This window comes from Rhinoderma darwinii, chromosome 4 (assembly GCF_050947455.1).
Source record: "Rhinoderma darwinii isolate aRhiDar2 chromosome 4, aRhiDar2.hap1, whole genome shotgun sequence".
Taxonomy (NCBI): Eukaryota; Metazoa; Chordata; class Amphibia; order Anura; family Rhinodermatidae; genus Rhinoderma; species Rhinoderma darwinii.
This window is the reverse complement of record NC_134690.1, coordinates 374289262-374301851: the sequence shown is the minus strand read 5'-3', so window position 1 is coordinate 374301851 and position 12590 is coordinate 374289262. Positions and strand designations below refer to the sequence as shown.

The window sequence follows — 12590 nt, the reverse complement described above, 5'->3', positions numbered from 1 at the left end:
TTACAGCTACTTACATCATATGCAATAGGTGGATTATTATGTGAAAATCAAGCACATACATAAGATATATACAAATGTATCATTTTCAGCACTGGAAACCGTGCTGTAAATGAGGGCTGTATAGTGTAGAAAAAACATTAAAGTTAGTCATCCTAAGATTGCTATACTATATAAAAAAAAAAATCCTGCATTACTCTCGCTTCATCAATAAAAGGTAGTAAAGAATAAAGCGCACAGACCATTTTTTATATATATATATATATATATATATATATATATATATATATATATATTTATATATATATGTGTGTGTGTGTATGTAATAGATGGAGGAAACCATTACGCGTGTTTCTGGAAGAAGGTTCATGGTTTGTTAGACTAATGTCACCATAAAGTATTATCGCAATGTATACAGTCCTCAGTCGGCTGCCCTTTTGCCTAGGAGCCGACTGTGTCGTAGGTCTAAATGTGCCTAATGCATGGGCCAGGAATTTGTCCTCCCGGTGCCTGCTTGGTTTTCCTCCGGATACTCCCACATTGCAAACACAGTACTGATAGGTCATTTGGCTTCCTATGAAATTGGGCGCTAAATTTGTAATGAGATTGTGAGCCCCATTGGGACAGCGACTTCTGTACGTGATGCTGATGTGGGATATCATATAAGTAACATGGTAACACAAGCGCCACCCAACCTTCCAAACACACATACTAAAAACGTAGTTAATAAAAAAGACCAAGAGACAATGCAGGTGGAATAAAATGGCCACGGTATTTATTAAGGAGTTACATAATAAATTGAATAAATAAATATTAAACTTGTAATAAATACCAAATATTTTAATAAATATTAAAAACCAATAAATATTATACCAATAATTCATGACCTTGTCTACCCATAAACTGGGCGACTAACCCCCCACTAACAAGATACCGCAACAATAAAATGGAGGGGGGGGCAATGATGTTCCTCTTCTTCATCCAACTCGGACGGGCAGCAGACCACTCCAAAACCTGGGAATATATATTCAAAATTCCCGCCTTTTTACCAAAGGGAACCAATGAAAACACCAGATTTTCCCGCCACATAGGAATTTTCCAGAACCTGTGCGTGCCAAGACCAAGTGGGTGGGGCACCACTGACCTGAACTTGACCTCATACAGGTAAGTACCAAATAAAAATAGGGGAAAAAGAGGGTTAAACCAAATGACCTTTAATTAATGACCATAAAAGGAACTGAAGGAAAACAGGAGGAAAAATGGGGGGGGGGGGGGGAGCGCCGTGTTACCATGAGGGGCCACGCTGTAAACAGGCTAATAGCCCCTATTCATTATATAATTATAATAATAGCCTAGCATTGTGTCTTAAGACGTTGAGTAAATGACCTCTGCAAAGTGTTCAGCAAGCATTGAAAATATACAGGGTACCATAAGGGTAACCATGGTTGACCACATAGGAAAATTGTGATCCTCATCGGTTGTGCAGCGACCACCGAGTGTAAAAGCCTGTGATTTTTTTTTTTTTTTTATCCTAGGCTTATACCATTTAACAATGCCAAGACGTATATTTTGCTTGAGTGGTTCCTGACTTTTAATTCACCCGTTCTTTATACTTGCATCTGTATAGAACTATTTATTACTTTTTCATTTAATGAGCAGTTTTACAATGAACAAATACGTTTCCCTGCGCGGTAAAAAGCGCTGATAATGTACGACTGTCCCATTCACCAGATTTCTCACTGATCGCCCGTACAGTCCTTGTGAATTAATTAAATCGCCTCAGTTCTGCTGTTTCTGATTGACCATTGGCGGCAAATGTAATTAAATTAGCAAGCGTACTTAAATAAGAGCAGACGAATATAGGCAGAATCAAGTGAAAGCGTCTGTAATGTTTTAGATTAGACATTGCAGCAAATTCTTCATATTTTTTTTTATTTTTATTTTTTACATTTGTCCCTAGATGAATTCAAAGTAATTGGGGTGGTTAATTTTATTTACATAGAGCCGTTCACAGCGCATTAAATAATAGAGATAATTGAACAAGAATTGTCAAGTGTGTACTGATATCAGACACATTACAGAAGGAAATGTGCGTAAAACTTCATTTCTATGCAGCCATTGTTTATGGTAATTAAGTACACAGATTTATCCCTTGGTTGCCTTCCAAGCTTATGGCAACTGCTATTGTTGTGCTCCATTAATATGTAATCAGGAAATAGTTTAATTTTCTAATCTGCAGTTTGAGAATTCACTTTCTAACAACTCTTAATTACTGCATTGCCCTAATGATGCTCATGGTTATGAAAAATTAACCAATAAACGGTGTGTGGAAGAAGCCGGAGGGGATTAGAATTGCAGAGGTGGCGCTTACTTAATAAACTTGTTATGCCTTCACCAAAGGGAGCCAGGTGTCCTTCAGCCGCAGACCCTTTTATAGGACGACATTGTTCGCGTATTCCTCCAATGCTGCCGTTTTCCTCACATTGTTATCATTGTATGCCTATGAAGTGGGAAAATGATGGGCCGAGAGGACAATGTAATATTAATAGAAATAGAAGTGCGGTTTTATTACCAATATTGAATTTTGGATCAGATTTTTTTCTTTTTGCACTGGTCTTTTCATATATAGAGCTGGGGACATTGGTCATGATTTACATATTCAATTTTTTTTATTCATCTATAGTAGATTGCACCATTTTTAACTGAATTACTATATGAATCTCAATTATATTCTCATCTGTAAATGGAGAAATGAAAAAATTCCACCCTCTAATATTTTTAAGTCTCTTTTTTTCCAGTCTTTTAGATAATCCACAATCTTGCATAAGGAAATGTACAAACTGATGTTGACATGTCTTGTATTAGGCTGGCCATACACATTAGATGAAAGACGTCCGGAGGCCTGTTGACTGTCCCACGACGACAGATTTTGCGATGTTTTTGGATCTCAACATGTCAGATCCTTTTTTTCTCAGAGATGTCTGTAGTAATTTACTCCCCTCTCCCCATTGAAATAAACATGCAAGCTCAGCCAGCTTGAGTGTAAATGTGGAGTCGGGAGAAATAGCTTTCTGACGACCGTTATCTCATGTGTATGGCTGGTTTTCGACTTCTCCATTAAGTTCTATGTTTTCCTGGCAGAGTTGAACACCTAACCATAATTTTATTTTTTTTATGTTTTTTTTGTCTTTTCGGATCCAGAATTTTTGATAATCTGTTTCTCTTTTGGTATCGTTAATTCTGAATTTAAACATTTTCTGTTTTGTTCCTTTTTGAATTTATGATTGCAAACACTTCTACAGTGACACAGCACATTGCGATACGAGCAACCCAAAATATCGGTTGCTTTACCCATTGATCTATTAGTATCGCGTGTAACCTCTGTCATATATATGGCCAAATTTTATTTCGTTTTTCATCCACAGTTATCTGGTTTCATGGGTGTTTGTTTTTTTTTGTTTAATTGTCTATTTCGTTTTTGCGTATTTTGTGGCTTTTTTTTTTTGTTCTCTTTGTCCTCTTGATATAGGGGCATCTTATTAAATCTTTTTAGGATAAAATGTGACCTTCTCCCCCGTAACAACGAATCAAATTTCTACTATCATTTTGGATAAAATAGCTCAGATGTCTACTATTTATCTGAGACAGTTTTGTTACATGAGGCCCAATGTCAAGGGATACATTGTCATTTACTTTTACAAATATTAGCTACTTATTTACCGTATTTTTCACAAAATATTTTTAGTGACAAAAAGATATATAAAACCTGATTCTTAAGTGAACCCCAAATGCCTGTCTACCATATAGAGGTGACTGCCATTCTGAGTTTTTCAGGAAGTCTTCAGAAATGATATCACATGGACATGGTAGTTGTACAGTTGTTACTGCAGAGTCATTGCCTTCACCATTGCAGGTTAGCCTTCTGTCGGGGTAGAGAAAGTCAATCTAGTTGTGCATAACAATTGGGTTGGTCTGTGTGGGTCCATTGATAACAGGCTGCTGGATAATATAAATTATGTATAAATGTGACCATAGACATAAGATAACTGCAACAGCTATCCTGTCAGACTCATCTATAAACATGTATGCTTAGATCGACCAAGCATGCATATTTATTTCAACAAGGGCAGTGTGATAAGCGGCCTCCCGGGAACATAGGATGGAACGTGGTAAGATACAACCTGTCAAATTCTACTTTCCTGCTGACAAAAATCTAATTTCTATGGCCAGCTCTAAGGGGTTGTCCAAGATCAAATGAATAGGACTAAGCTGCAATACCAAACACAAACCGTGGATAAGAGTGGCACTGTTTCCTGAAAATAAACAGACCCTCTTTTGTCAGACAACTCCATTATTTGTTGAGTCTATCTAAACCTGCCTCAAAACAGCACTGTCTAAACTAGATCTACAGACAAAACAGATAAAAACAAGGACATTTATTCAAAAACACCGAAAAAGGCCATACTTACAAATGGACACAGCCAGGTCTGAAACGCTGATGAAGGCGAGTGAGCAGGTGCTTTAAATAATAATAGCCACTCCCACTAGTCTTGAGGGGAGTGGTATGTGGTGCATGGGATGTGTAGTAAGAAATAATAAATGAATAGTGTATGTGCAAGTGTAATAATGTGAGTGAAATATAGGGGGCAGTAATGAGTGAAGTGCCTAAAAAATAAATGAATAATGGGATGCAAGTGTGTGAAACATGGAGGAATAGTGTGTAAGTCATGAGGCGCAACGTGACTAGCCAGGTAGAAGCCTATTTGTGACGCCTTGATAATTCATAGAGCGGGCTACCCTGCTTGCTAGGCCAAACAACAACACACCATGCTCTCCCAGCATCAAAGACCTGGCTGTGTCCAAAAGAAGCGAATATAAGTAATAATGAAAAATACCTGGGGTATTAGTGATCATTCTGGCCAAAAGGACGCAAGCTCGCAATCCACGACAAGGATCCCCAGACTTGCGAGTCCCTAACTGGAGCGAAAAGCTCCTGATGTACAGACAAAACAGATAAAAACAAGGACATTTATTCAAAAACACCGAAAAAGGCCATACTTACAAATGGACACAGCCAGGTCTGAAACGCTGATGAAGGCGAGTGAGCAGGTGCTTTAAATAATAATAGCCACTCCCACTAGTCTTGAGGGGAGTGGTATGTGGTGCATGGGATGTGTAGTAAGAAATAATAAATGAATAGTGTATGTGCAAGTGTAATAATGTGAGTGAAATATAGGGGGCAGTAATGAGTGAAGTGCCTAAAAAATAAATGAATAATGGGATGCAAGTGTGTGAAACATGGAGGAATAGTGTGTAAGTCATGAGGCGCAACGTGACTAGCCAGGTAGAAGCCTATTTGTGACGCCTTGATAATTCATAGAGCGGGCTACCCTGCTTGCTAGGCCAAACAACAACACACCATGCTCTCCCAGCATCAAAGACCTGGCTGTGTCCAAAAGAAGCGAATATAAGTAATAATGAAAAATACCTGGGGTATTAGTGATCATTCTGGCCAAAAGGACGCAAGCTCGCAATCCACGACAAGGATCCCCAGACTTGCGAGTCCCTAACTGGAGCGAAAAGCTCCTGATGTACAGACAAAACAGATAAAAACAAGGACATTTATTCAAAAACACCGAAAAAGGCCATACTTACAAATGGACACAGCACTGTCTAAACTAGATCTAACAGAGGATTTGTGAAATTAAAGTCTTTGTCTCAGCGACCTCTCCGATCGAACACTGATGGCATATACTATTGATATGCCATCAATGTCTTCAGTTAGACAACTCTTTGGAAGTGGTTTTCAGCCCTGTAGATTTTTTGTAAATAAACTGTACCTGTGTTAAAATATTTTTTAAAAAACCGCGTGTACTTATTTCCAAATCCCCTGCCGCTCTTGTGCCGATAGTTTCTTGGTCCCCCTACCGCTCTTTCTCTACACCACTGAAGTGACGACACATTGTCCCGACACGTGTCCATGACAGCTAGTCACTGACTGCAGCGGTCACGTCCGTAACGTCAATATGTTTATTGGCTGCCGCAGTCACTTGGGTTTGATTTCCTTCAAACGCAAAAAAAACGTACAAGTTATAGGCTATTAATTCAATTGGCCTTAAGCTGGCCATACACTGCTAATTGTTGGCGCCGTTTTGTAACCTGAGCATGAAAGATGTTATATAGAGGGAGATAGATGAGGAAAACTTGATCTGCCGAGTTGGATTTTTTTCGGTCATTGTCGGGTGCAGTCGGTGAAAAGTCGTTCATGTCAAACGATAGATTTTCATCCCGTCAATAGAACCCCAGACCAGGCCACAGTTCAAGGCCACGATTGCTTTGTGATATGTCGTTTTTACTTCTGGTGTTTTCATCCAAAATGGCAACCTCCACAGACCAACCATGAACTACTGATCTTTCAGAAAACGGCCGTCTGAAATCACTAATGTATGGCCATCTTCAGATTGAATGTGTGGGACTATCTGTGTCTGAGATAGCGGGATTAGACTGTGACCCCTAATATCATTAGAAGATTATGTAAATTACTACATTCTCTGTACAGCGCTGCGGTATATGTCTCTACTATAATAACACCAATTTAATAAAAATCTTTATACCTCATTGAGAAGGGGAATTTTTTTATTTTTCTCCGCAATCAAGTTATTCCCTTTGTGCTTCTCCTAAATAGTTTTTATGAATGTTTTTATTTTTTACTTAAATAAAATTTTCCTTTTTCGCTTGTCAGTAGCCACATCCACACCGTGTGACGTTTAGTAGAAAAGGGAGCTTATCCGGTAAGGGTAAATCCATGACATTCTTAAAACCATCGGTCAGAGGGTTCTATCATCGGCTGTCTGCCTGTTTCACCTATGTGTGTTTAAGTATTATTTTTCGTTTATAAGTCAGGCGGCTCATCATCGCCCTCGTTTGACTAAAGATTTAAGCTGACGTACGTGAGCTGCATGGAAGCCGTTTCTTGTAACACAAACAGCTAGCCTGCCTCTAAGTATATTATCAGGCAACTTCTTTCAGAAACGTATTGCTAAAGAAGCTTAACATTAATTATTGTAACTTTGGGAAGATTACATCCACACTCGCCTTGTAAGAAGCAGTATATACTTCTTGACCTCCATTGCTTGAGCTTTAAGACACAAGAATGGCATTTTACCAACTTTAATGGGATAACCAGTATAATCTTTCAGCAGTAAGGGGAAAAAAAAGTGTTTAGCTTATAATACCCTTCTGAGTTGTGATAGAAGCGGCCTGTTGTGTGTGCCGCAATCATAATTCCAATGTCTTCTCACTGGTTTTACTTCCTTTAGTACTTGACGAGCAGAATCTTACAAGATTATGGTTTAGTGACTATTCCATTAGCATATTGGCTTAAATCCATATAGTCGTCTTTTGTTTTTATGCCAGCTTTGTGCGTGGACACGGGAAAGAAAAAAATAAAATAAAACGCATCGTTCCCCGGTTCATTGGTTAATGAGCTGTCACGAGTGCCTTGTTGTTTGAAATGTTGTGTTTGCTAAGATCTACTTTACGGTATGACATGAGCAGGAAAGAAAGATGTTTCCCTTTATAACTGGAAAGGTATTGATAATATGCCCTGGTCGTTACCCAATATAGTTTATAGGGCATCGAAAAAGCTGAAGTCGCCAGTTTATCAAAGTGCAGCATAAAAAGAGCTGATAATTTCATTCGCATGTATCTGGACTACCTGTCTGCTCTGCAGTCAACCCCTGCTCTTACTGAAATAGCTGATAACAGCGAACAGTAGGTATCAATCAACCTAGGGAATATAAAATGTATAGAATTCAGGTTTAAGACATTCTAACTAAGTTATTTACAAGGTATGTTGTGTGATTTACTGCATTAAAATGCGTGAGGATGGGGCTTTTTGAAAATAGGTCTTAGGGACTGTTCACATCTGCGTTGAAGGCTCCGTCACACACTTGGCCCAAAATACCAAAAAGTTTCCAGTAAAACCACGGACACCCTGACAGAGACCCAACAGAACCCATTAAAGTCAATGGGTTCTGTTGGGCGCCGATGGTGTTTGTCGTACAACGAAAATTAGCACTTCCGGTATTTTCATTATTCTGCTCCTCTGATCGAGCAGAACAACGGAATGACCAACGCAGGTGTAAACCTGACCCTACCCATGTCAACCTATCAAATACTTCTGGTTGTAATGATGCTGTGGCGGATCCGTCGTCCGATCCAAACCTCATTGTTTTATAGAAGTTGTACAGGATTAGAAAATCATGGCTGCTTTTTTCCAAAAACAGCGCTACACCTGTCCACATGTTGTGCGTGGTATTACAGACCTGCCCCGTTTACTTCAGTAGAGCTGAGATGCAAATCCAGACACATCTGTTTTTGGAAGAAAGCCGCCATGATTTTCTAATCCTGGATAACCCCTTTAAATAGGGATTTCTACTTTTTTTTTTATGGCTGTATGATGTGTTTTTCTTGGTGTAAAAAAATAAATTACTGAACCCATTAACTCTAAAGGAAACTTTTTGTAAAAGGGTAAGAAAAAAATTTGTTTTGGTATCTCTACATCTATATTGCATTTAAGACTAGTAATCTCTTGTAGATGGAGTATTTGTAGAGATTTCTGGTGACTTCATGGCACCACTTGTTCCAGGTTCCAACAATGTCGTAAACGACCCAAAGATTCGAGATTAATACAGTGAGGGGTGGGAAATGGGGCGATCTTCATATTTTTAGCTGCTTTTGTCTGGAAAGCTTAATTATAATGCTGTATTCCGCACTAGAATGCTACAGTCTTGCAGCGGTTCGCAACGCACGTGTCTTCTAAGTTACGTTTTCTGCTGATTCAAGATCAGGAAAAAGCTTGGAATAAAATGGAGGGGTGGCGGGGGGCGCTGTAAATTCTGCTCACTATTCTATTTACATAGCTCAGTGCATGAGATTGCTGGATTATGACTAATTTTAATGGCTACATTAAAAAATACATCTAACATCATTCTTAATTAGAATAATCTCTAAAGCCAGTTAAATGTTTCAGAAGACAAACAGTTTAATTAGCGAACCTACAGAGGCTCCCATCCCCCACATGTGCACTAGCCGAAGACTTGGTGTTAGCCTTTCAAGCATTCTTAAACAATCGGATGAAAGGGGATTTTAGGAAGATTAGAGGACCGGGATGCTTTAGACGATGTCCGTTAATCATGAGATATGCAGCATCTACCAAGTTTCATCAAGAAACCAGTATTTAAATAAAGAAGAGGAGGAGGAGGGGAAAAAACTATTTTGATTATCTAGTTAGCATGAATTACAAGTTGTAATATTGAATGATGATAAGGCGTATTAAATCAATGTATTCCTTTAATTGTCTTCACAGGCAGAAGTACTTGCTGGGGTGGACCAGCGAGTGATATGCCAGATTAGCATTCTGAAAAGGACAATGTTTTTTTTTTCCCAGGGATCAAGCCTATTGTTGGTCGATCCCAGGGTGCTCGAAGATTTTTAGGAGGCTGAGATTCACTGTGTGTTTCTGAGCCTGCACAATGCACAGTACCGCATGTCTTCTGTAGCATTTCATAGGACAGGAATTGTACGTAACGCAAGTAGTTTAGAATCTGTTGCATGTGAATAGATTAGACCTCCTAATATTTTTCCAATTTGAACTACTCCTCCCAACATGCTCTTGGTCACTGATGTAACAACTAAGCAAATGGGGATTTAGCGTTAAAATATGAATTTATTCTACTCTTCAATGGCAAATTACCCAACAATTATACTAATGACTTGTCGATATATATTGGAAAATTATTTCCTATGACAAAGACAACAGATGTCAGTACACATGATTGTTCTTCTGGTTATTTCATTTGCACTAATTATTTATTGATTGTTAATATATTCATGAATATTTATCCATATTATGGGTATGCAATGATTCTAGGGGTCCACTTCACTTTCTGGGGTTTATTTGTACCCCTTTTGCTGCAACACATTCGTTTGGAGGTGCCCACTTGTCTTTATTTTTCTTATGGAGCGATCTCTAAATAGTTTTTTATTGGTCAACTTTTATGTTGTGCATGTAGATCTTTTGTGCATGTGGATCTCGTGATATCTTCAAGTTTCTGGGTCAAACTAATGAACCACTAAAGCACCCGTGCGACGTCCTCTGCTGAAGGGGACAGTCAGGTGGACCTTATACACATTACATGTTTGACGGGATCTGACGAAATTAATCTAGTTTGTACAGGCAGCTTAACGTTTAAAAAAAAAAAAAAGTGTTGATTAAAACATTTCCAGATTCTAGGTATACACCCATACACTAAACTTGATAACTTCAGGACGATGCACAAATATTTTGTAGTTGGAATATGAATAGTAAGGAAATATCCCCATACTAAACCAAAATAAATTGCTGCTGTTCCCCCTAATGGGGTCTCCTAATGACTGTTTACACATTGCTATTGGACCCAAATGAAATTACATCTTAAATAACGACCAGAACTGTATAGGCCATTTACACTTGGGTTGTACAGTAATCGATAAACATGGCCGCTCTTTTAAAAAAAAAAACAAACAGCGTCCTACGCGTTTGGAACCTGTTAGGCGGGACCGCAGGTTTCCCATTAATACACTCTGGGGCATTTATGCCTGTACCTACCACAAGGGAATAGGGTATACAATATTTGCTGGGTGGCGGTGTTTTGGGGAATGTGGGGAGCATAGCTGGCTCTAAGTTCCACATAGGAACTTTTGTTTGCACTTGAGGAAAGTGCTGATTTTATTTTTGATTTGCTGTTATTTTATTATTTTCTTTCTTATGATTTACTGTACTGATAGGGGCATTGTTCCTTACCTAGCTACTGACATGGCGGACGCCCATATACTTCTGATTTTTATGCACAGGATTAGCTGCATCTTCTGCTATAGTATCAATTGTTGTTATCATCACAATGCCCTTGTTGCTTTGATGTTTCTGTTTCATTGTAAAAGAATTGTTTATGGTGAAAACCACAATAAAAACAAAAAAAAAACAGTGCCACACCTGTCCCTGGGTTGTCTCTGGTATTGCAGCTCAGCTCCATTGAAGTAAATAGAGCAAAGTTGTCATACCACACACCACCTGTGGACAGATGTGCCGCTGTTTTCGGAAGAAAACAGCCATGTTTTTCTAATCCTGGACAATCCCTTTAACAAGCATCCTTATGTTATGTATCGATGTCATAGAGGGGAGAACCCCACTCAGGACCACCCTTTATTACCCAGACAGAAGATTGGCTCTAGCTCTAGCAGACTCGGCTCGGCCATGTATTACATGGCTGTTAATTTCAAGGGTCATTGCGGAAAAGTTTAGCCAGACAAGCGTCCCCCGACTATCTCAGCTAATTGCTGGGGGTTCCAGGACGTAGCACCATGGGGCAACCTTTTTGTTTGTTTGTTTTTTTGTTTTTAAACCAGGTTGTCTTGGTGAGATAACCCCTCTAAACCACGGGCTTCACTTCTACAAGCCAGCAATACTTGTCTACTGTCTTTTTCATATTACTTATTTTTTATCCAACATTCTTGAACTGAATTTTAGACTGGATTCACACGTCACGTATGTGTTGCAGATTTTCATGCAGATTTTTGAGCCAAAGCCAGAAGTGATTTCACAAGGAATGGAAAATATAAAAGAAGAATTTCTACTACTTCTTCCTCCTGGATCCACTTCTGGCCTTGGCTCAAAAATCTGCAACAAATACACAATGTCTAAATCCAGCCTTTCTAGTCACAGTACATACTATCCTCCTATGCACGTTCTGAATATATATATATATATATATATATATATATATATATATATATATATATATATATAAAATTAATCTACTGATGGCTATAATCCAAAGGATCTAATAATATTTTTTTCTGTCTGTGAAAATTTCCGCTTTGGCTACTTTAAAGTTATATTTTTCTTAAACACGCAGTGACAAGAACAAATAATGTTCGCACCACTCAATTGTGTGCGGGTAGAAAATGATTATTTAATTGGTTCATTGAAATGTTAACGGAAACAAACCTTGCATGCAGCAGGCTTTTCGCTGCAGTGTTGCACTAATGTCTGCATTCACTTGCAAAATAGTTCATTAGGGCACGTTAGTAGTTCATTTGCTTCTCTATTGAAGTACTTAGTCAAACAAGATGAATCTGTTTTTTGCATTGGACGCTACCAGGCCTAGATTTTAAACATTTAATACATTCATTGAAACAAGTAATAACAAATAAGAAAATCTAATTGTAAATGACAGCTGTTTACGATAATCATTATGTGTCTGGTACCGAAATAATTGCTCTGAACCATGGACAACCAGGAACAATTACCATCAGCTGTCAGACAAGAAAAAAAGATATGTAGAGCAACGCACATGAACCATATTGGTGACCGTCTTCACATGGAGAATTCTTCTCAAATATCTGTGCATGTTTGTCCCTTTAAGGTTCTATTCACACTGCAGTATATGTCGGGAAATGATCTTGACGTATGCTTCGAACATGTCCATAGGGCCCATTGAGTTGTAACATGCCAATAGAATGTCTACATACTTTTTTTCTTAGTATTGAAT

At 38.5% G+C, this 12590-nt stretch overlaps 1 protein-coding gene across 8 annotated transcripts in view; it reads left to right on the top strand.

Annotated features, from left to right (window-relative positions):
- The window catches only part of EHBP1 (EH domain binding protein 1), a 300325-nt gene that overhangs the window by 249083 nt on the left and 38652 nt on the right, over positions 1-12590 (top strand). The window lies entirely within an intron of this gene.